This window comes from Suricata suricatta, chromosome 3, assembly GCF_006229205.1.
Source record: "Suricata suricatta isolate VVHF042 chromosome 3, meerkat_22Aug2017_6uvM2_HiC, whole genome shotgun sequence".
NCBI lineage: Eukaryota > Metazoa > Chordata > Mammalia > Carnivora > Herpestidae > Suricata > Suricata suricatta.
In genome coordinates this window covers 166,747,324-166,770,600 of record NC_043702.1, presented here as the reverse complement: position 1 = coordinate 166,770,600, position 23,277 = coordinate 166,747,324, and the positions used below count along the sequence as shown (strand labels likewise).

The 23,277-nt window shown below is 43.2% G+C and overlaps 2 long non-coding RNA genes across 4 annotated transcripts in view; both read right to left on the bottom strand.

Moving 5' to 3' along the window:
* Window positions 1-684: 684 nt before the first annotated feature.
* LOC115288398 overlaps window positions 685-23,277 on the bottom strand; it is a 60,820-nt gene continuing 38,227 nt past the window's right edge. The window contains exon 2 of the long non-coding RNA XR_003906979.1: window positions 685-976. This is a non-coding gene — a long non-coding RNA (uncharacterized LOC115288398). The remainder of the gene's footprint in view (window positions 977-23,277) is intronic.
* LOC115288396 overlaps window positions 15,564-23,277 on the bottom strand; it is a 15,530-nt gene continuing 7,816 nt past the window's right edge. For 2 of the 3 annotated variants that reach the window (XR_003906975.1, XR_003906976.1), the window contains exons 2-3: window positions 17,541-17,631; window positions 15,564-15,824 (exon numbers count right to left, since the gene is read on the bottom strand). This is a non-coding gene — a long non-coding RNA (uncharacterized LOC115288396). Of the gene's footprint in view, window positions 15,825-17,540; window positions 17,632-20,759; window positions 20,839-23,277 lie in introns of those variants that run through there. The other variant, XR_003906977.1, reaches the window with a different exon arrangement.

The following is a 23,277-nucleotide window of genomic DNA, read 5'->3' as shown; positions in this document are numbered from 1 at the left end:
TCTTAAATCATTCTTAAAATATTCATCATTAAGCACTTCCATCAAATAATCCACCAATTAATCTTAGTCCATGACACTTTCCATTCTGACACTTTTCAGTACCATTTGTAGCATTATGGAATCATTTAAGGGGCACCTGAATGGCTCAGTTGGTTGAGCATCCAACTCTTGATTTCAACACAAGTCATAATCTCACAGTTCGTGAGATGGAGCCCTATGTCAGGCTCTGCACTGATTTTGTAGCCTGCTTGGGATTGTCTCTCTCCCTTTCTCTCTGCCTCTTCCCCACTCATGTGCACTCTTTCCCTCTACCTCTCTCTCTCTTAAAATAAATAAACTGAAAAAATCATATAGACCAACTTACTTTTTTTCAACCTTGGTTTTCTCATGTGTTAACTGGGAGAAAAGAAAACATACCACATAAAAACTCATTTATTAAGAAAGGAATAGAAAAGCATTTCTAAGAACAAATGTCTGAATTTGAAGTGAATTACAATAAATGAAAATTCATTTGATGAATTACAGTGATGGTAATAATCCTAACTAACGGTCACTGACTTGTTTGCCCCCAGAGGTATTGATGTGTTTTGTGGAATGAATTAATAAGTTATTTGTTCTTATTTAAAAAGCCACAGCATGTCATGAAAAGAATCTTATCATTAAAAAGAATTTCTTTTCCTCTTCTGAATTTGGCCAAAAGGTTTTATTTATGGTGCCAAGAAAGAATAGGCAGCCCAGGTGACCACTTCAGAATTGTCCTTCCTCTTTAGTATAAATCAGGAGACCAAAAACCTAAAGCCCAAACAATGAATTCTCACCACAGGAAAGGTGGGCCCCCCAAGCACTGTCCGAAGAAAATTCATCTGCTTAGGCCAATGCATCATCCTAAGGGACTGCAGACTCCATTTCCGAAGGCATCAGGCCGTAGCTGGATCTGTGTGTTCCGAGAACATCCGACATAGCAACATCTGGGAATCTACAGAAAAAAGAAAAAAAACCATATTCCAAAGTCAGCATAAACCCTGTTTATGTTGTTGCCATCCTGAATTATAGGTTCCCCTTTAATTAGTGCAAATAATCAAAAGTTAGCAATATTTACAAAAGTCATAGTTATGATTTATTTTCCTCAGGAAAGAATTCTACCCACCAATTGCAGATTGGGAAATTAAAGAAATCAGACTAATCAAGATTGTAGCCTAAAGGCAAAAAAAAAAAAAAAAAAAAAAAAAGGCCATCCGGAAGACATTTACCAAATGTTCCAATATGGATTTTTTCCCCTCAAATACTTCCAGTGTCCCTTATTTTCTGATGAGAATTTCTTTACTTTTCATCCCTCCACCTCCAGGAAGCCTTCCTGATACCTAGACTGAGCAAAGGACCCCTCCCCTGAGCCCCCCTCCATACAATAAACATTCCAAAGGCTCTGTTCCTTTTTAACTAGTTTTAAGCCCCCAGCACCTAGCACAGAGCCTGGCACACAGTAGGAACAAATAACATCTATTGACTAAAGTATATATTGGACCCATGATTTTCATATAACATTTTGTTCTTCCTCAAATTATGTTTATAGACCATTCCTTTTGATTCATTATCTCTGCCATTCCCCCTTCCTATCTCTCATTCTAAAAGTCTATATTTTGCTAAGTTTCAATCAGCTGAAGGCAAAAAAATAAGATAAAACTCTCCACATTTTTTACCCAGAGTGTGAGACTATTATAATCCAAAAAACTACTGTATAACTTTACACCCACTATGATGGCTATAAGCAAAAACAAAAAGTTACAAATGTTAGTAAAGATGTAGAGAAATCCAAACCCTCATATATTGCTGGTGGGAACATAAAACAGCTCAGCCAGTGTAGAAACTCAATTTGGTGATTCCTCAAAAAATTCAATATAAATGCCACATGATCCAAAATTCCACTCCTACTTACATTCCCAAAAGGACTAAAAACAGGTAATTCAAATAAAAACTTGGACACAAAGGTTCACAGGAGCACAGTTCACAATAGCCAAAAGGTGAGAACCATCCAAATGTCCATTAACTAATGAATGAATTGATAACATGTGGTATCTCAATGCAATGGAATATTGTCGGACCATGAAAAGGAATGAAATAGTGATAGGTGCCACAGCATGGAGAAGCCTTGAAAATGGTTTGCTAAGAGACAGAAGCCAGTAACAAAAGACCACATGTTATATAATTTCATTTATAGGAAATGTCCAGAACAGATAAATCTATAGAGACAGAAAGTAGATTAGTGGTGGCCTAGAACAGGGCAAGGATGGAAAGATAGGTGGATGGCTAAGGGGCTTCTCTTTATGGTGATGAAAATGTTCTAAAATTGACTGGTGGCTGCACGTTATCTGTGAATATATTAAAAACCCTTATATTGCACACTTTAAATGGGTAGACTGTACGGTATGTGATTATAACTCAATAAAGGTATTTTTTTAAAAACTACCAGTAGCACAGAGAAATTCATTGAGGTGTTGGGATTGTTCTGTATTCTGTTTGTGGTGGTAGTTGGCAAGACTCTATGCATGTGTTAAAATCTACAGAACTTGGGATGCCTGGGTGTCTCAGTCGGTTAAGCATCCAACTTCAGCTCAGGTCATGATCTCACAGTTCATGACATTGAGCCCTGCATCAGCCTCTGTGCTGGAGGCTGCTTCAGATTCTCTGTCTCCCTTTCTCTCTGTTGCTCCCCTACTCGCACACTGTCTCTCTCTCATAAATAATAAAGATTAGAAATAATAATAATAATAGGGGTGCCTGGGTGGCTCAGTTGGTTAAGTATCCAACTTCAGCTCGGGTCATGATGTGTGGTTCATGGGTTCCTACGTCATCATTAACATCCTGTGACCCTCTAATGGGTGCTAGGGAAGCCTGGTATCCTGATCTTCAAAACACCATTGCCAAAATACCCTGCTATCCCCTTGTCTTTTGCTCCAGTCCTTGGGGACTCTGACCGAAGAGTGATACACTCTGTGGTAGGGACCACGTGCATGCACCTGAATATGCCAGGCTCCACAGCACCCACAGACATGAAGCAAGAGCAGGGACCACCTATATTCACTGGGATTAGATGTGACCACATATAATGGAAAGCCCCAAAGGATGGAGGTCTAAACACAAAAAAAGTTACTCTGCCACATAAAAGAGGTCTCTGGGGAGGCAATCCATGATTGACACGAAGTCAACAGGGACTAATCCTTCTGCCTTTCTGTTCCACCAGTGTCAGTGCCTGCCTTCCACGCTTAGGGCCCAGCATGCCCGCTGAACTCCAGATGCCACATTTCGACCCCAGGTGGCAACAAGGAGAGAAGAATAGTAACATGGGCACGCTTCTGGGATGAATCAGCAGTCTTTAAAGAGCCTTTCTGGAGATCCACATGAAGGTGACAATTGGATTTCAAAGACCAGAACAGGGTCACAAGGCCACAGGTAAGAGAAAGGGAAGCTAAAGAAGGGTAGTTTTTCAGTGGACACCTTGCTACCCTCAATGGTGAGGAGTTCTGCTGGTCAGGAAGAAGCTGCAATGAATGCTGGGTAGAGGACCTGCTGTGTCAGCCCTGGCAGCTCTGTGTCTTCTGGAGTGCCCAGAGCTGGCCCTACGAGGGGCCCATCCAGTGCTGCTGACCTGATCAGATCAGCAGCAGCCAGGAAGTCTGATCTAGAAGTGGCTTTGCTTTTTGTTTGCATAAACAGGCAATTCTCTAGTCTGGCCCACTGTGCTAAGCAGATAGAGCATGGTTGTTCCAGTTTTCATGAATCATGAATCAGCCAAAAACATTGATATTTTCTCTTAGAAACCGCAGCTCTATGTGAAAATGAAAGGAAATTGTTTCAATTTTCTAAACCATCCAGGCTTCTCAGTTCGGTTAGAGATGAAAACTGTGCCATTCTGTCTTCAAGGTCGCCCTGTAATTCTCCCACCCGCAGATCCGCACAGACTGATGGAAAGCAGTCACATCTGAAGGAGTAGGGTGTCGAAGGTAGGTATGTGCTGTGTCCTAGAGGTCCCACTGAGAATGTGTCATTCTCTTTATGGGGAGGCCCTGCATGCACCACATCCCCTCAGGAGCAGAAGACAGATTCATGGACTAGCTCTTGTCCAACTCTTGCATCGGGTACAAATGGGTTTACGTGACTTGCCTAATTCTGAAGGCAGAACTTTTAACTTGGGTCCCAGCTTTCGGTCCACTGCTCAGATCAACATAACCAAAACTATTATTGAAAAAGGAAACATATCTACCATGGAGAACCAAATGTTTGAGATTCTGAAACAGCTTACATTGCTGTCTACACTGATTTAGTTATCCAGATCAGAGTTTGATTCTTGATTTCATCTTGCCTTGCCTTAGTCTCTATAAAGTCACCCATTTAATCCAATCATTATTTATTGAAAGTTTACTCAGTGGCCAGTACGTTATGAGGGGGATACAAAAGGACTGGGAGATAGGGCCTCATGGGGGCACCTGGGTGGCTCGGTCTGTTGAGTGTCCGACTCTTGATTTCAGCTCAGGCCACGGTCTCACACTCATGAGATTGAGCTCCATGTCAGGCTCCGTGCTTAGTGTGGAGTCTGCTTGGGATTCTTTCTCTCTCTCTCCCTCTCTCTCTCTCTCTCTCTCTCTCTCTCTCTTTGCCTCTGCTCCGCTCAACCACTCTCTCACACTCTTTCTCTCAAAATAAATCAACAAATAAACATTAAAGATATGGCCTTATAATGTTACTATGTTGTTAAGACATATGACCATGAATTAATGAGGTTAATTTTTAAACAAATACACCAAAGACTATACACGCCCATGTGAGCGGTACCTCACCTTAGGAAGCATATAGCCCAAAGATGGTGTTGTTGCCTAAAATAATTTTAGAAATCACATTTGTGAACTCTTTTCAAGAAAGGAACCAAATTACATTGGGTATCTGTAACAGCCACTGGGTCTTTCTGCTTTGAGAATAGAATTTATTTTTCAAGGCAAGTCGAAGTCATTCAGAACCAAGTCTGGTAAAACAGGTAGATAATCAGTTTAGGTTCTTGGTAACATTCTATCAGCCCAAGAGGTCTTCCCCCAGATCTCTTTTTCTATAACAGGATAGTCTTGGGATGTTTGGGCCAGTGGTTCTCAAACTTTAACATATATCAGAATCACAGATGGCTTGTTAGAACACAGATGCTTGGGCTCCAGTTTCTGATTCTTCAGGCATGGCTGGGGCCTAAGAATCTGCATTTATAATAGGCTCTCAAGCGATGCTGATATTGCTGGTTCAGGAGCCACACCTTGAGAGCCACTGCTTTAAAACAGTTATTTTAGGCTTTCCTTTAGACAGAGATGCACTTAGTCTTACCTGATATAAATCATCCCTGCTCTCAGAGAACTTTATTACCTCCTATATTGGGTTCTGGACACTCGATGCCCTCACGCCTTCCAGGTATGAAACTGGCACATGGACATGTGCCCATGGTCCCTTCCAATAACACGTCACTTTTCACCCAGAGCCACAGGGGATGGAGCTAATACCCGCAATGAAAGGGGCTCACAGGTGTTTCTGTGATTCAAACTTGCACTTTGCTAGGTACCCAGGAAAGTCACAGAAGATTTGAGCTGGCAGGGCTGTTAATTATCATCTAGTCTAACTACCTCCAACCCCACTCCCCTCATTTGAGAGCTGAGGAAACCAGGTCACCTAGTAAGTTCACCCAATGGAACCCAAGTTCAGTCATCCAATAAGTTACAGGACAATTACATAGGATCCATGAGAAAGTATCAGAGTCACCTGCTATCTACAGAGGACAGGATCATGATCTCACCCAACCAGCACCAAATGCAGCATGAAGTGGGTCTAATATGGTAGGTGCATCCCCCAAGAGAAAAATAGTGCAACTCATACATTGTGCATATTTCCTTCCCTTCTATCTTATAATAAGTGCAATGGGAAACATCACTATTTACCCCCCAGTGACAAAGTGTTCTTCGTACTTGAAACATAACCACTGGCTCTATCTCCAACGATAAACCCTCATTTCTAGGAGATGACAGAGGGAGGTGAAGTGAAGGTCAGCTAGAATGCACATCCTTCCACCTCTTTAGTGTAAACACTCACTATTCATGGCGAATGTCCACATGTCAGCAGCAAAACGGTCAAGAAACCACAACGAGTTGACTTGGCGGAGCCCCAATAGTGTTCTAAGCTTCAGTGCATGTCAGCATCTGGTCTCAGCCTCTTTCAATCTGGTACCAATTGATGGGATGGCACGGGTGCTTTGGAAGCCACATGCAAGGAAGAGGCCACTGGGGAGGGGGAGCTGGGGGTTGCGGGAGCACGGTGGGAAGCAAGGCTGGAAAATTCAGGGAGGACACAACCTTGTCCTCTTGTTTATTGCCTGCCCACCCTGGAACAGGCTGCTTATGATGATGGATCAGGTCTGCAAACCTCAGTTGTATGGCCCCTGATGCCCTGCTCCATCTGCTCTGCCTCACAGTACCCCCACACGTGCCCTCAAAACAATACACGGCCTCTATTGGGGAACTACTAACATCCCTTCCCCTTTTCTGCCACCATGTTTTGCCCCTTTCTGCTCCCAATCCTGCTGGAAACTCACCTCTAGGAAACAACCTCTGACTCACCTACATACCTGACACACACACACACACGCCACCAGGAAACTTTTAAGTGCAATTCCTTACAGTGAATTGATTGCATTTTCGAACATGAATATTTTATCTTCTGTTTTTAGTTGATCAAAAGCAGGTGCTTTATTTCCTTGGCGAGATTTTGCTCATGTTGTTTCCTCCCTTTCCCAGTTTTTCCAGCTCCTCCCATTCCCTGTGGAGCGCTGTTTAGATACCAGAAAAAGGCAGGCAGGTCAGTACTCCTGAAGTGCCTTACATGTTGGGGCTGAGCGCATCTCAGGATGCTAACAGTTTGTAAAAGCTTGAAGAGATGGGTCTGGGGCAGGTCTGAAGAGGTGTCTTAAGGAACCCACATGGTCAGGCGTGCATGGTTGCTATGGTTACAGGGCTGGAGGTCTAGCCACCTCTTCCTAACAAGGAAATCCTCTGTGAAGCACAAAGATGTGTAGGTGCCCAAATTCCAGTACCCCCCCACCAGAAGAGCTGGGAGGGTAGTAACAGACACATCATCCAGCTTGTCACAACAGGGCTGTGAGGGGAAGACACGTGGAAAGCGATTCTATGAATATTTGGTAAGATCAGAATGAAATTCAGGACACCTGGGTGACTCAGTCAGTTGAGCGTCTGACTTCAGCTCAGGTCATGATCTCACAGTTTGTGGGTTCAAGCCCCACATTGGGCTCTGTGCTGACAGCTCAGAGCCTGGAGCCTGCTTCTGATTCTGTGTTTCCGTCTCTCTCTGCCCCTCTGCCATTCACATTCTCTCTCTCTCTCTCCCTCTCAAAAATAAACTTTAAAAAACATTTTAAATTTTTCTTAAAAAAGATTAGAATGAAATTAAATAGTGAAGCCAAAGCCAAACGTTCCCTGCACCGAGTTTCATTTTGTTTTGCTTCGTTTCTGTTTCCTCTTGAACCAGAAGCAGCATCACATCATCTGTGTGGTTCTTGTGCACCTGGCAGCCAAGCCCTTGTGAACAGGGCTGAGGCAGTGAGGAGACGGGTGAGCCAGGACCCCGTCAAGACAGTTTCCCCCTTCCACCTGAGTCTCAGACGGTGCTTTTCCAAGTTCCAGATGGTGATCATGATTGTTAAAAAAGCAAGCATTATCCCTGTTAATGAGGATAATAAAACTGAACAATTCATGAGCACCAACGACATATGGAGCACCCAACAAAACACAGATTTCCCCCGCATTATCAGGAAATGAAGTTTTCCACACCAGTGAATTTTCTAGAAAATTAGGGCTTACCTCTTTAGCACCCATATTTTTTCTGAAGATATTAACCACTTGGGATAGAAATATGTGTCAGATCTGAAGTGTCCTTTCGTATCTTGCTAAACAGTTTGTCAAATATCACACACACCTTTTTGTCCCTGGATGTCTCATTATGAACAAGAAATAATGCCCCGAAGGAGAGGGGTGTGTCTCCATTTACAACGGATTTGGGTCTTTCCTGGGACAGCCCTCCTCCCCTTGGCTTAGAATCCGCTGTTTGCAGGGCTCCCTGCACTTGACAATAAGCACCTTCAGCGAGAACCAGGGCTTTCTATCCTTAAGCTGATATCCCCTACAACCTTGGCATTCAGAAGGTGGCCGCCACATAGCGGATCAGGAGGTCATTAGAAATGCAGACCCTCTGGCCCAATCGCCGACCTGCAGAATGAATTCGATTCGATTCTGAATTTTAACAAGATCTTCTTCCGATGACTCATATGCACATTAAAAGCAGAAAACTATGTACCGTCACCTGTGTTTGCCAGCCTGTCCCTGTCCCGTCCTTCGTCACCCGTGGATGCCTATGAGAGTCACAGGACACAGGGCCTTGTTTAGACCCCAGAACCAGACAATCTCCGGAGTGGAGCCCAGAAATCTACTTGTATGGCAATCTAGGGTCAGTTCTGAGGTGCATCCATTCGGAGTGTCCAGCCCGATTTTGCTCTCAGGAGATACTCGGGTTGTTTTCTCTCTCAACTCGCCTTCTTTATTTCAACTTTTACTAACCAAACACACAAACTTTTTTGCAAAGCATTGTAGAGGCTGCCTCAAAACCGCACCATCGTCCCTGTAGTGGGTGGGGGGACGGGGGTCCACGGCACAGGCACGAGCCTGAAGTGTGGCCGCGTCCTATCCTCATCAGGACAGAAAGCTCGGCATGGGGACTTTGACCAAACCTCCTGACCTCCTCCACCATCTCTTGCAGCTCAGGGAACTTGAGTCCGTGGGGAGCAGCTTCTCCAGCCCAACCCAGAGCCGCGGAGCACGCCAGGGTCACGAACACGGGGGGCGGGGCGGTGGCTCCTGCAGACCCGTTGGCGCGGACACCGCCTCTTGCGCGCCCACCGGGATTCCCTCTGCTCCGGGCATCTGGAGCCCACGGGGAACGCCGCCACCCGAAGCCGGAACTGGTGGTGGACACCCCGCCCCAAACTCCAGACCGCAGCCCAGATACCCCGCTCCCCGCGCGAAACTGCTCCCCTGCGTAACACACGTGGTCTCTATTAGTCTTCATTAAATTGAATGGGATTCTTGTCTCCCGGGTAGCCTGTCTCCTCCTGCACTAGCAAGCTGACAGGTGTTAGTTCTTTTTGTCTAAGCAGATACAATCCCATTTCTAATTTTCTGACACGCTGGTTAAGATCCCTGGCTTTACTAAGTGAAAGAAGCCAGACACAAAAGGCCACGTAGTGCATGATTGCATTTACATGAAATGTCCCGAAGAGACAAATCCTTAGAGACAGAAAGTGAATTCGAGATTGCTGGGAGCTGGAGGGAGGGGGGAGGGGAGAAGTGCCTGCCAGCAGGTACCAAATTTCTTTCTGGGGGTGATGAAAATAAAATGTGGAATTCGATAGTGGTGATGATTGAATAATCTTGTGAATGTAATAAGAACCACTGATGGTACGCTTTAAAAGCTAGAGATGTGAGTTATGGTTCCATGTTTAGAAAGATCTGGGGCTTCAGAATCAGCCCCTCTGAGTTCAAATTTGGCCCCTGCTGCATCCCTGCGGTGTGATCTTGGACAAGCTAATTAACCTCTTTGAGACCCAGCCGCATAGTCTATAAAAAAAAGGATGATAAAAGCCTATATCATAGGTTTGTTGTGAGATTTAAGTAAGATCATCTTTGTAATATGCCGAGTACATTATAAAGGCCAATAAATGTTCATGCCTCACTTTGAATCCAACAATTTTCAAGTTTCAAAATGCATGAGGACCACCTGGCGAGCTTGGTAAACAATGTCCCTTAGCTTTTCAGATTTGTAAGCCTGGAGTGTGACTTCATTATCAGCATTTTTAATAAGCTTACCATTCTGATACAGATGGTCTGGAAATGATACTGTAATAAATGCCGTTCTATACTCTTAAAAATTGGAAAAATTGATGAGCAAATGTTTTAAGAATTATGTGTTAACTTCCCACCGGGGATGTAGAAAACTGGAAAGAACATCACTCCTACCATTACAACAACAACAAAAAAAGTTGAGCAATCTGCAAATTCACAACTTTTCTTAACCCCATCAGACAGCTGGGACTGAAGGACAGTCAGCTAGCCCCAAATCCAAGGACACTGCAGGGACCTCCAGAGAGAGATAAATAGAAGCACTTGAGTATCTTGGGCCAATGCCATGGGACCCAGATAAGACTAATTCAGCTAAAAATTTCAACACATTGGGGCTCCTGTGTGGCTCAGCCTATTAAGCCTTGAGCTCTTAATTTCGGGTCAGGTCACGATCATGCAGTTCCTGTGATCGAGCCCCATGTCAGGCTCTGCACTGAGGGCATGGAACCTGCTTGGGATTCTCTTGCCCTCTTCTGTCTCTGCCCCTCCCCAGTCCATGTGCACTGTCTCTCCCTCTCTCAACAATTAAATACATAAACAAAAGATAAAAATAAATAAAAATTTCAACAAATTGCTAAAGGCTGAGCTTAGGCCAGCAAGTGACTATAGAACCCCTTTGGACACAGACAAAGGCAAATTCACAGGCTCTGGCAGGTTTTCCTCCACAGATCTCATTAAGGATACATAAAGAAAGATGTGCATCCTATGTGCTGTAGGCCTGGGCAAAGAAGGAACAGCCAATGTGTGAAATTCAACCTGGATTCTTATCCCCTATCAAACCTAGCTTGGAAATGTTTGCAGAAGCGCAACAAGTCCTGTCACGCGTAGGGCGCTGGTGAAAAACTGTTGTAGCTGGGGAAAGAGTGTGGGGGGTGGGCATCTCTATAGTCTTGGGAAGGAGCAGGAATATGTCCTGGACCCAGACCTATAGTTTAAGGTAAAGGACAACCACTAAGAAAGCACTACCTTCAAGATACAGAGACACAAGACCTGACTACAACAGAGACTTAATCAGAACATCAGAGAATGCTCCACCACCACCAGGCTAACATACATCTAGTAACTACTAATTGTACTCTGCTGCTGAAAGAGGTGCAAAATCATAGTGGGAGACCCCTATGAAAACACAGTGCAAAGGGAAGATCGATACCCAAGGGCAGAGCAGACCCTGGGTGGGGGGGCTGGGGGAAACCTTCCAGCAAATCAGCCACTACCCTAAACACCAGAGGAATCTAAATTTTTTAATGTTTTTATTTTTGAGAGAAAGAGGGGGGGAAGAGCAGAGACATAGGTAGACACAGAATCTGAAGCAGGCTCCAAGCTCTGAGCTGTCGGTACAGAGCCCGACACGGGACTCAAACTCATGGACCACGAGATCACGTCCTGAACCGAAGTCAGACACTTAACTGACTGCACCACCCAGGCACCCCAACACGAGAGGAATTTAAAAACTGTGTTATACTGAAAGTAGCCATAGCAACAACAAATCCCAAACTGGTTTTCAACTCTTCATTAGGTAGATTCAACCCCCCACACTAAATGCTAAGAATAGGAAAAGCATGCTCATTTCCAGGGGTAACGACTATTTAACTCAGTCTCTAATACCCTAGACAAAATGTCTGGCTTTCATCAAAAAATTACAAGGTATACAAGGAAACAAGAACAACAAAAACATTGTCAAGAGGCAAAGCAATCCACAAAACCACGCTCAGATGTGACACACATGTCAGAACCAACAAGAAGGGAATTTTAAATAATTGTGATTATTACGGCAAAAGGCTCTAGTGGAAAAGTTTAAAAACATACATGATGAGATAGGTAACTTCCACTAAGAGAGGGAAACTGTAAAAAGAATCAAATGAAAATGCTAGATATGAAAACCATAGTCACAAAGATAAAGAATCCTTTCAATGGGTACATCAGTAGACTGTAAATAACCAGGGAATGAATAAGTAAATTTAAAGTTGGGTCAATATAAATTACCCAAAGGAAAACTCAAAGGAAATAAAAAGAGCCAAAAAGAAAAATAAATAAAGAATAGGGCACCCAAGAACTGTGGGACAATATCAAAGAGTCTAATATGCATCTATTTAGAATCCCAGAGGAAGAAAACAGGGCAAAAAAATATCTGAAGAAATAATGCATTTAAACTTATCTTCATTTATTCCATTTTCAGTGCTCTTCTTGTCTTTGTCTAGATCCAAGAGTCTGTCTGGTATCATTTTTATTTTCTTGAAGAACTTCCTTTAACATTTCTTGTACGTCTAGGTCTGCTAGAAGTAAATTTGTTCAGTTTTTATTTGTCTGATTGTTTTATTTCTCCCTCATTTTCAAAAGATGTTTTTGCTGGGTATGGAATTCTGGGTTGACTTTTTTTTCTTTCAGAAATGTAAGAATGCTACTTCATTGTCTTCTGGCTTGTATAGTTTCTGGTGAGAAGTCAGCTGACACTGTTATCTAAGTGCATCGTGTCTTTGTTCTCAGGGGCCTACAAGAATATCTCTTGGCTCAGAAAGCCCAGGTGGCTCAGTCAGTTAAGTGTTCAACTGTTGGTGTCACTTCAGGTCATGATCTCACAGTTTGTGGGTTTGAGCCCTGCCTTGGACTATGTGCTGACAGCACGGAGCCTACTTGGGATTCTTGTCTTCCTCTTTCTGCCTCTCCCCTGCTCTCTCTCTCTCAAAAATAAATTTTTAAAAATCTCTTAAAAAAAGAATATGTCTTGGCTTTCAACAATGTGAATGATATGTGTAGATGTGTTTGTGTTTTGGTATTTATCTGTTGGTGTTCTGCTTCTTAGATCTGTGGTTCGGTGTTTTCATTTTGGACCTATCTTTGGTTGTTGGGAGGGTTTAATTTTTAAGCTGAGAACTGGCAAATGAGTAGGTCTCAGCAAGAAAAAGAATAATTGAGAAGGGGATTTCAGAAAAGAATATTCTGAACAGATGGAAGAAATTGCATGATTAATGCCCTACAGATGAGTGATCCTCACATCTACAAAAAAAAAGGGAATGGGAAGGTATAGTAGATAGGCTGGACAGAAAGAGGATACATTTTAAAAGACTGTGTAACAAACATTAACCATTTATTCTTAGGGTAGACATTGAAGGCTTTTAGGCAGAGGAATGACATAATCAGATTTAAATTTTTAAATTTCTAATTCCTAATCGTCATCCTGCCTAGTGAGTGGAGAGCACATTTGTGCATAATGTCTTAGATCCAGTGGTCTACACATTTCCTTGGATAGGGTCTCAAGCTATGGGCGCTTCTTTCCCATCTTCCTTGGTTATACCTTCCACTACCTAATACATACCTCCTAGTCTCCCCGCAAAACTTACCTACACTATGGCCCATTCCTTTAAAACTTGCTAAGTATTTATCCATATCCTCTTTTCTCCATATAGTTGGATTATATTTACCAGCCTTCTTTATTATATGTGGCCATGTGCCTGAGTTCTGGCCAATATGAGCAAGAAATAAACTTTTTCCTACATCACTAAGGTTTTGGGGTACTTAGTTATAGTGTTTAGCCTATTCTGACAAATACATGAAGTAACTATCTAGTTACAAATAAACTAATTTTTAGGGGCACCTGCATGGCTCAGTCGGTTGAGCATCTGACTTTAGCTCAGGTCATGATCTCACAGTTCGTGGGCTTGAGCCCTGCATCGGGCTCTGTACTGACAGCTCAGAGCCTGGACCCTGCTTCTGATTCTGTGTCTCCCTTTCTCTCTGACCCTCCCCTACTCACACTGTCTCTGTCTCTCAAAAATAAATAAATATAAAAATAAATTTAAAAAAATAAACTAATTTTAGATGACTAGTAAATTCCTTGGATTGATATATTTTGTTAAAGTATTGTATTTTATATAGAAGGATTAGAATAGATAAGTAAAAGTTTGTGTGTTCTCCAACTCATACAACACTGAAGGCCTCACACCTTTTACTTTACCAGCCTACCTCTAAGAAGTCCCTGACAACACTCCTGGGATCCATGCACTTAATTAAGCATGGGATAGAACAACAGAATGTGTCTTGATTTTATAGCAGGAAAAGCCAATATTCCAGTTCCTATGATCCATGTGGCCTCATATAAATTGCTGACCAATTTGGTGTCCATGTTTTCCTCTGTAAAAGCAGAAATAATTCCGGCCTTCAAGGGTAAAGGATTACACCATAAGGATTGGGCAAGGCAGCATCATGTGGTAGACTGTGCCAGTTCACCTGTATCTACAGCCTTCCGCTGCTCTAACCAAAGGAATGGAGCACATTCCCTCACACCTTGATACTGAGTTCAGCCCTGTGCCTTCTCTGGCCAATATATAAGTACACAAGGCCTCCCAAGTTTCTTCTTGTTCTCTTTTGCCTCTTCTGTCACCCTCTCTGTCACCTAAGGACATATCTGGGTTATTTTGTTGAAAGATAGAAGACATGGATCAGGGTTGAGTCACCCAAGTCACCACAGCTTGAGGCCATCCTAGATCAGCTGCCAGCCAGCCAACATCCAGCTGTATGTGCAAGCCTAGACAAGATCCGCAAAGCCAAGGACACAAGAGCAATAACCACGTGCTGTCATATGGCCCTGAGACTGCAGGGCTCCTTGTTATGTGGCATCATCGTAGCCACAGATAACCAGTAGAGTCTGTGAGATTAAGTCCCCACAAACTGCAAAGTACTACACACGTGCGAAGTATTAAAGCTCAGGAAAATTATATATATGTTATATGATTATGTTTTATAACTACATACTATTTAATTATATATACTTTATATAATATTATGTTTAATTATTTATTATATATAACTATATATGTATATAGTAATAGTATATATAATTATTATATATAACCACATATATAATTTTCCTGAGCTTTAATAGTTATTATATAAGATATACTAATATATATACATTTTATATATGAATAAAACACAATATATTAATATATTAATTATATTTTTAACATATTATATAGTTACACTGTATATAATTTATATACATGTGTATATGTAGCCCAGGGACTCCATTGGTCTATGAGATATTAGAGCCTATGAAAAAACTCATTGAGTCACAGAATCAAAGTTTGAGTTGGACAGAACCTTGGAGATTGTCTTATTGATCCTTCTACCTGTGTATGGAATCTCTTCTCAGCCATATTGATTCTCTTTATAGGTGCCAACAGACTTGTTTCATGAGCCCCTCTATGCCAGGACATCCTTATCCTTCCCTGTCTCCACCAATACCCGTGTGGACAACCCAGGAAGGTCTAGGTCCACCCTTCTCACTTGGCCACTCCCCAGTCTTGATATTGGTGGCTGATGCTCTGGTCATACTGTGATTTACAATTTTTCCATATGCCTTCAACATGCAGCCCCTTTCCAAAGTAAAAGTTGCTGATGCCATTTCATTAATCACATGTTCCTGCATATTGCATTAATCTTAAAGACCCAGCTTAATGCACACAAGGACACCCTCTGAGTATAGAAGGGTTGGTCTACAAAAGCTCATAAAATAGGCATCCTCCAGATTTCCAAAGGAATGGAAAGCCACAAGAATAAATTGGAAGAGAAATCAGGCAAGCTGTTTTTTATTTTCTAAAGGAAGGAAGAAATTATTTAGCCTGATTCAGGGCTCTTTCAGGCACCTCACACATTATTATCGCTGAACAAATGCTCATTATTCCTCTTGGCAATGAGGTAAGCCGAGATGGACCTTTTCTTCCCTAAAAGGAATCAGGAGTACTTCGACGCCCCATTTCTGCATCCTAAATGCTATCTTCACCTTAGCAGCTGGATGATCTTTTTTCCTCTAACGTAGAAGGCAGGAGGCAGAGTGCCTGTCTAGAAAAATGACAAATCAGACATGACATACAGACAGACCTATTACTTCTGTCATATTTCTCCTCTTAACTTTTCTCAGCAATTAAGGTTTCCATGAGCTTCCCACTCCTTTTCAAATCCTGCTCGTGAGGCAGTTGTAATTAAATTCCCTTGATTTCCCAGTGCTGCTTCTTTGTAAAATAACTTTATCTAAGAAAAGTTCCCTTTCTGAATTTCCCCACACACCCTTTCCTGACCTCAACTGTGACGGTGATCAGAATCTTTTCCTCCCTTTCTTCTGCGCCTAATTTAGGCCAAGCCCTACATCCTCTAGGAAGTCTTCCCTCATGGCCTAACCCAGCCTCGTTTTGCTACCCTCTCTCTGGGCTCCCATAACTCTCTCTATATGCTTCTATACAATTCACCATGCTGTCTTGTAGTCATCGGTATCCTATTGTCTCCCACGCTTGGCCCACGCACAGAGGACAGGGCCATGCTCAGTTGCTTTTCATCCATGGAGCCAGACTTGCCAGTAGAATTCAGAAAAACACTGACCAGTTGCTGATGTACCTTCATGGCAACTATTTCATTCCCCTTGACAGGATGCTCAATGTGCTGAGCCTAGATCAAACACTGCCTTTGTTCCTGCCTTGTTAGCAACACAAAGAGAATTTCTGTAGGTGAGCATCATGGAATCTTCTGAAATCATCAAATTTTCAAATAAGTTTTTGGTGCCTGGTCTGGGGCCAGATTTATACTAAGCACTATGGTGGGGGGGAGGGGGTAAGGGGGATACTAAGGAAATAGGAAACTAGGTCTCAGACAATAAGACATATATCATCTAGTTGAAGATTTAAATGTACGCATATGAAACACTAACTTTACATCAGAGATTATGAGTGCAAATAAATCACGTACACATTAATAGTGAGACGAGAACTTCAGAGAGGGGGTGGAAAAGGAGGAAAACTGGAAGGGTTATGAGGCAACTTTGCAAAAGAAGCTAGGGGCACCTGGGTGGCTCAGTCAGTTAAGCAATCCACTCTTAGGTTCGGCTCAGGTCATGATCTCACGGTTTGTGAGTTCAAGCCCCGCGTGGGACTCTGCGCTGACAATGTGGAACCTGCTTGGGATTCTCTCTCTAAGCCCCTCCCCATCCCATCCCCCTCAAAATGAATAAACAAATATTAAATAAGACAAAAGAAGCTAAACTTAGGTATTTAAGGAGAGTAGGATCTCAGGAGAGGAGAGAGGAGAGGGTGCAGCCCTTGCAAGGAACAGCATAAACAAAGGTTCAGAGGCAGGATCTGTGTGGTCTGTTTAGATTTGGAGAATCACGAGTAGATGTGCCTAGCTTGGATGAAGGCCCCTTGATGAGGAATAATGTGAAATTAGATTCCAAAGCCAGACCATATTATCTTGATTCCCACCGCCCCCAATAAAAAGAACTGCCTAAATCACCTACTTTTAAAAGGCCCAATCAAATCCATGCCCTGAGCAGGAAATATGCACTTAGCAGGGAATGTGCAGTGTTACTATAACTCAGCCCCCACCAAATTCTCTTCAAGAGAACCATGTTAACCCTTGAGTAACCAAAGGGTGTTTCTCTGTTCTATGCTCTCCCTAATTCAACCAACAAGCACATATTATACACCCACTGCTTCCTGCTCTCTGTCCTAACCCCCCTAAATCACTCCAAACTGAAGGAGACAGCCTTTCTAACTTTGAAGAACATACTTTAGTCTTATTTTTCTTCTTCCACACTTCTCTTTACTACCATTTTTGGGGGATGGTATCCTTTTAGGGGTTCCATTGGACTCCAGACCTCCTGAAATTAAACACAGATTTGAAAAGAGAGGAAAGACAAAAACAAATCAATAAATAATTTGGAGGTGAAGTGGTTAAATTTTGAGAGCCTTCCTTATGATGTTAGATCTTCAGCTCTCCTCTCCTCACGGTGGTTAAGAGTTGGCTCTATCTGCCTGCAAACTTCTTTGGCATCTCTGTCTGATGAGAAGTAAGAAATCTCCCCTCTTGTCTAAGTGAAGAGAGGAAATCGTGGCCGCGCCAAGATAGTATAGTCCAACTCACCGTTCTGGTCTGACTTTGACCAAGCCTCGGAGCCGGCTCCAAATCAGCACAATGTGGCTGGAACACCCTCCCTCCTCTCAACATGCCAGCCCATGTGTCTCCTATGATTCAAATGATTCCTGAAATCCCACCCGCTCTGTGGTCTTTAGGACTTCAGAAACAAATAACTGTTTCCCCTCGTCAGATACTACTCATGAAAGGCTTTGGCCACTTTCCCTGATGGATCACCACCCCCATCCCAATACAGAATGAATGCTCCTTGGCTCCTTATCCATAAACATATGGACCCTTGAATCACACTTACTATAAACAGCCTACATTTGAACCCCTCTGTAGCACCTCACAACCTCTCTGTGGGTCCAGTAGTCTTGGGTCTGTTGGGATCTCGGGGGCCAGACCTGTTGGGGCTGTTTTCATAAGTGGACTGGAACAAGACCACACCAAACAAGCATTCAAATGTGATTTTCTCACTTCATAACTGCAAACCAACCCTATGGCATTCATAAAATGCTTTCATATCCATGACCTGTTTTTTTCTTCAACCTAACCCTGTGAAGAAAGATTTCCTTTATCCTCTCTGAATAAAGAAATGGAGGTTAAAACAGGTTAAGTGACTTGCCTTTGGTCAAGCAATAAGTGGTGCTAAGAAAACTATTTGATAAGAGTTCCTTCTAGATTCTTTGCTCAACACCATAAAACAAACTAAATCTTGGGCAGATTAAAGACGTAAAAACTAGAACTATGAACAAAAGAGGGAAAAAATGCAGTTGAAGATTTTGCCTGATCTCTGGATGAAGATTTTTTTTCAGGCATAAAAACACTGGAAGAAATCAAAAAAGGAAACATTTATTAGATCCGTCTACATAAAAATGTAAAACTTTTGGGGTACCTGGGTGGTTGGGTCGGTTGAGCATCCTACTCTTGATTTTGACTCAAGCCATGATCCTGAGGTAATGGAATTGAACCCTGTATCGATCAGGCTCTGCACTGGGTGTGGAGTCTGCTTGAGATTCTCAATCTCCCTCTGACTTTGCCCCTCCCCCACTCATTCTCCCTCTCTCTCTCTCTCTCTCCCTCCCTCAAAAATAAATAAATAAATAATAAATAAATAAATAAATAAATAAATCTCTTTTTAAAATGGAAAACTTTTACATGTCCCAAAGCCAAATTAAAAGCCAACAGCCATCTGAGGAGAAACTGTCTGATAAATAGGTTCCTGTGAAACAGCCCTGCTCAGTCACTGGCTGGGGTCAGCTCTAGAAGACTAGGACTTGGGTTCAAATGCTGAAGCCAATTCCAAAGCAGCTCAGCAGCTCTCTAGCAAAAGAACATTCGAGAGGCATGTACCCACTCGATCCAATCTGCACAGAAAAAAGACTGGAAACTCAACACGGAATTATGCATTACTTTTACTTTCTTCTTCATACTTCTCTGTATTTTCCATGTTTTTGCAAAACGCATAATAACTGGGGTGGGGGGGAGGTTTTCTACTCAGAAAAAACAGGGTTTTTATCTTAAACTGAGAATTAGCGAAGGATTTCTGTTGTCCCTAATCCTTCTCAGTCATATCACCACACATCTTCTGAGTGCGGTGGCTCTAGTTTGGTCATAGTTTGCTTAGAGACATTTGAGTTAGGACATTATTTTCAGAGCAAAATAAAGCTTGAAATTACATGTATCCACAGAGAACACTGTTTTTGGTTTGTTTTCTGAAGCCTTTGCATCCTTGAAGGTTTATGAAAATCTTTTGGGGGTAGAGGGGCACCTGGGTGGCTCAGTCAGTTTAGCATCCAACTTTGGCTCAGATCCTTATCTCATGGTTCTTGAATTTGAGCCTTGTGTCAGGCTCTCTGCTGTCAGCAAGGAGCCCATTTTATGTCCTCTGTTCCCTTCTCTCTGCCCCTCCCCTACTCTCTCTCTCAAAAATAAATATTAAAACACATACACACATGTACATGTGCACACACACACACACACACACACACACACACTGGAGCTTTTATACAGAGCACCACAGAAAAGACTAGGTCAGACAATGCATTCCCTGAAAAAATCTTTATAACATCATAACACATACTATTAACAGGCAGTGTAATGCCATGAAGTTAATTTCCTCCAACAAGAGTGATTCAGGACCAACTATGAGCTAGACAGTATATGAATATGTCTACATTCATTTAAGGCATTCTACATATTCATATAATGAATTAGTCCCTGAGCCCCAAGGTGCTGTCAGTCTAGCACGGGAGGGCGGAGGGGACAATGCATAATTATGATACATTATAATGAGAATTGTCATACCAGGTACAAAGTCCAAGAAAGCCTAGGGTAATTCTGTCTGGAGGAATCCGAAGAGGCCCAGCATTTAACCTGGATGTGGAACTGGAAGTGGGTACCTAAAGAGTGAGCGGGACTTTGCAAAGCCACAAGATGACAAGAAAGAGGACCCAAAGGGTGTATAATATTGAGAGACCTGGCACAGTGCCGGGGCCAGCAGGGGCCAGCAGGCACCTGTGTGGCTAGGCGGTAGCAAACGAGCCAGGGCAGGGGGGCTGGATCAGTCCTGAGGGCCGGGAATGCCATCTGCACATGGGACCACGGAGAGCCATTAAAAGTTCCCGAGCAGAGGAGCAGACCAATTAGAAGGCTTTTCCTGACAAAGAAAGATCACTCTGGAGGCTGTGTGGCCGGCAGATGAATAGGTATCTGGGTCTAGGGAGATTTAATGGCCCTGAATATTTAAGTGAATTTCCTAAACACAAAAAGTATGATACATTTTAATGTGTTTCTGTCTTTGTCTCTCTTTCTCTCTATGGCAACTAATCTTAATTATCTCAGAATTCTGAGTTCAAGAAGGTATCTCACCTGTTTATCTTCAAAGGGAACAAGTCAAGGGTTTACTCTGAGTATTAAATGTGCATTTTTATAGGTTTAAGTCTTAATTAAATAGCAGTGAGAGCCATATGCAGGGAACTGAAAGTGTAAATACCTGGAAAGAAAGGGGGAAACTATTTGAAACTTGCCAGGTTGACGTATTGGTAAAAGAATCAAAAAGTCCTGTTAAAAACCAACTCATTGTACACTGCTGTCTGTCCAGGCTGGTGTAACAAAATGCCACAGCCCACATGTCTTGTAAACAACAGAAACTTATTTCTCACAGTTCTGGGAGTTGGAAGTCCCAGATCAAGGTGCTGGCATGACTGAGCGAGGGCCCTTTTCTGGGTCTCAGACTTCTTGTATCCTCACAGGGCAGGAGGGGTTGGGAGCTTTCTGGGGCCTCCATTATGAGCCATTAATCACATTCGTGAGGCTTCACCGTCATGACCTAACCTCCCCGCAAAGTCCTCACCTCCTAACACCATCACACTGGCCTTTAAGATTCAACCATATGGGCGCCTGGGTGGCTCAGTAGGTTGAGTCGGCTCAGGTCATGATCTCACAGTTTGTGGGTTCAAGCCCAGCATCAGGCTCTGTGCTGACAGCTAGCTCAGAGCCTGGAGCCTGCTTCAGATTCTGTACCTCCGTCTCTCTGACCCTACCCTACTTGTGCTGTCTCTCTCTGTCTCTCAAAAATAAATAAAAAACATTAAAAAAAAAATTCAACCATAGCACCTGGGTTCCATTTACTACATGCAAATTCATACATTCAAATACCAAAAAGGTCTGTGGAGGAAACATGGTCCAGTCTATACCTTGTCCCTCCACACCTGCTACCTCCCATCCCCCACCACACAGATGGGCAACACCCAACACCAGAGCTACAACCCAGTTCTGCCATTGTGGTTTAGCCAACTCCAAAACTTTAAAGAAAGTCATCCCTAAAGCACAAAAATTGGGGTAACTGCTCAGGACAGCAGGACAAGTGGAATAGGAAGCAGTCTCAGTAGGGTCAAAAAAAGGCGGAAACCCTGCACCATATATATCAGCCTATGCGGTAAGCTGGGCATACATTCGTTCAGAAGTCAGAGAGCACCGGCACATGCCCAGCTCCGGCCCAGGTGCTGGGAATGTGGAGAAATCAGAAACCACCCTTCTCAAGAAACCTCTCCCTCTTTTGATGTCCCGCAATTCTCTAACTGCTTAAGTTGTTTGGAGGAGAAAGCTGAGGTTCAGAGATGCTAGTGAATGTCAAGACCAAGGATACCATGTCGGGAGGGTGTTGAAAATGAGGCAGGAAGACCAGGTGAGAGGTGAGCACTGAGTCACTGCCTCTGAGCTCAGGAGAGTCCCTGTCCTAAAAGAAGCCCCCAAGTCTAAGGGTCAAATTTACACACAGGGACCCCAGAGGAAGGAGACCACTACCTAGGCAGGAAGCACTGCAAACCATTATTCCCCCCTAAGGCCATCTTAACTCCAAATGTGTGCACATAGGTGCACATGCACACATGGCCAACTTTCTAACACTGGCCAAGATACTTAGGAGGCAGCATATAGAGCACGCTACCGGAGGCACAAAGACCTGGGTTCAAATCCCAGCGCTTCTGCTTCATAACAGGTCAAGCGACTTAACCTTGCCTCGTGTTATTAAGCCTTATCTCAGGGGGAGGTGGGGGTGGGATTCTGGAAGAAATGATGTATGGAATGTGCTCAGCGGCATGCCGGGCATTCAGTGACAATCAAGAAAAGTGAGCTGTGACACTTCCCACTTAATAACCCCAAAGCAAAAACATTATATGATCTTACAAATGGGTTCCTTGGGCACCTGAGGCTCTCTACCTGCATGACTTCTGCCCACTTGCCCAAACCGGAAACTGCTCTGTTCCATTTCTCACACGGCTGCCCTTCCCCCTTCCTCCGCCATCTTCCCCATCTCAGCTAGCACTTCCGGTGTGATTCCACAAAGATACCAAGCTAAGCACTTTAGAAGATCTTTAATTGGGCAGCGAAGTCCTTAGAGGAAGCTACTATTATTATCTCTGTTTTGGATCTGGAGAAACAGACTTTAGAAACCTGCCCAACCCTCCTACACTGCTGGTGGGAATGTAAACTGGTGCAGCCACTCTGGGAAACAGTGTGGAGGGTCCTCAAAAACTATCCCTAGAACTCCCTTATGACCCAGCAATAGCTCTGCTAGGGATTTACCCGAGGGATACAGGAGTGCTGATGCAGAGGAGCACATGTACCCCAATGTTCATAGCAGCACTGTCAACAATAGCCAAATCATGGAAAGAGCCTAAATGTCCATCACCTGATGAGTGGATCAAGAAGATGTGGTTTATATATACAATGGAGTACTACATGGCAGTGAGAAAGAATGAAATCTGGCCATTTGTAGCAAAGTGGATGGACCTCGAGGGTGTCATGCTAAGCAAAATAAGTCAGGCAGAGAAGGACAGATACCATATGTTTGCACTCATAGGTCTAACAGGAGAACAGGAGAAAC